Source organism: Hylaeus volcanicus, chromosome 7 (assembly GCF_026283585.1).
Source record: "Hylaeus volcanicus isolate JK05 chromosome 7, UHH_iyHylVolc1.0_haploid, whole genome shotgun sequence".
Taxonomy (NCBI): domain Eukaryota; kingdom Metazoa; phylum Arthropoda; class Insecta; order Hymenoptera; family Colletidae; genus Hylaeus; species Hylaeus volcanicus.
The window spans coordinates 10,673,232-10,675,548 of NC_071982.1; positions in this window are offsets into that span (position 1 = coordinate 10,673,232).

The window sequence follows — 2,317 nt, forward strand, 5'->3', positions numbered from 1 at the left end:
AACGTTGCATGCCTATTCCAATTATTAAATTAAACTATTATAATTAAAGGGTTACACTTTGCTCCCTCCACCATCTCTCCTCAAATTTCACGTTTTTTCAAGAATTTTGTGTTAAAGCGATAACAATATTTGATCTAAATTGAAGTACATTAATGTATTGTATAAGTTTTTAGCTAGAAAATGATTGTTTTGTTTTTCTTATTTTTACAAAAATGGCGGACGATTTAGTGGAGCGTTTGCAAACTGGATGGTCGTGCGTTGGGTGCGATAAATGAAACCAGGTTCAAGTTGTAACAGCGAAACAATGATTAGTGTTCTTACAAGTTCAAATAAAGCGAAATACTTGTCCGTTTTTAAAAAGTATACATTTTTAATAAAATGGCATCGGTCCAAAGTGAAACATAGAAAGCCACGATCTGCTGTGCTTAAAGTTACATGCAAAATATAAGTATCAATATTATTAAGAAAAAACCTACGTACTTCACTAGGAAGATACACGATGATTACATTAAAAAAAAAAGATGCAAGTACATCGATTGAAAATTGGCGAGGCTAGTGTGTGATTTTGAAAACACGTTTAATGTCTCAGCAATGAGGGAGCGCTCGGCCAGTTTCACGTAGCTTTTACTTCCAACGGGCAGGCTTCCAGTATTTTTACAATACTACGTATGCCATCACTAAAAATGCAAGTAGCGATATGAGCAATGTCAAGGATGATTATGTCACTAGACGAGCATTATCAAGCGAGGGCCTGTGTTATTATTTTAACCACTGTATTTTATTTATATACTATTTATATACTATACTTATTTATATACGCCTAATTTTTATTAACGTTTTGCGTGAATCCTCCTAGACAACGATTTAATAAATCTACGCGGATTAGTTCTTCATAAGGAGGTAGAATCTCTTCGCACACTTTTTAATTTATTGCAGACGTGTGTTGATAACTGTTCGAATCATCACGCGCTCTTGCCTACAGGTCTTGTAAACAACAACAAAAATTCGATGGAAATTATATGTTATAACAACTGAAATTAGAAACCATTTAAAAAATAAAATAAAAATTATCTACGTTTTGTTACGTTAATTCAGTAAACCTTCTAAATTGTCTACTTTATTTCCATTACAATAAATTTATATAAATATAAGTCTCAACCTGATGGACATTCAATTTATCTATATAAATTAAATTCAGTGGTTAATAAATTTTGTTTATTGTTGCCCTTCTAACAGATTTCAAGTGCTCTTGACATTTATTGGGTGTAGAAATTAATCCTCATCCTTCACATTTAATTATGCCTCTATAGATTTAAATTATAATTTAAATACAAATATTTATTTGACATTTTGTTACATTTAATTACCAACTTTCTAGGTCCTCAACCTTATCTTCATTACGATGAATCTATATAAATACAAGTCTCAACATGATGGACATTGCAATTGAATTATATAAATAAAGGACAGTGACTAACAAATTTTGCTTATTGCTGTTTTGCTAACAGATTTCAAATGTGTGCTTGACACTTATTAGGTGACGAAATTAATTCTCATCCTTCATATTTAATTATTGATGCTTCTAATCCGAATAAAAATTTTTATTTGACATTTTGTTACATTTAATTACCAATTTTCTAGGTCCTCAACCTTATCTTCATTACGATGAATCTATATAAATACAAGTCTCAACATGATGGACATTGCAATTGAATTATATAAATAAAAGACAGTGACTAACAAATTTTGCTTATTGCTGTTTTGCTAACAGATTTCAAATGTGTGCTTGACAATTATTAGGCGAAGAAATTAATTCTCATCCTTCATATTTAATTATTGATGCTTCTAATCCGAATAAAAATTTTTATTTGACATTTTGTTACATTTAATTACCAACTTTCTAGGTCCTCAACCTTATCTTCATTACGATGAATCTATCTATATAAATACAAGTCTCAACATGATGGACATTGCAATTTAACTATAGAAATAAAATTCAATGATTAAGAAATTTTGTTTATTGGTGGCCTTCTAACAGATTTCAAACGTGTTCTTGACAATTATCAGGTGTACAAATTAACCTTTACATTTAATTATTTACAAAATGCATCATAGAAGCTTGCTGAAAATTTGAAATATTACAGACATCGAAATTGTGAACCATAAAAAAAGAAAGTAACAATTATTGACCGCACCAGTTTTATGAAATACCATATTAAAATTTTGTATTTTTAACACAGCTAATTATGAAACATACAGATTATCATCGTGAATATTTCAATTTAAATCAAAATGTAATTTAGGAAGTTGCTGAACA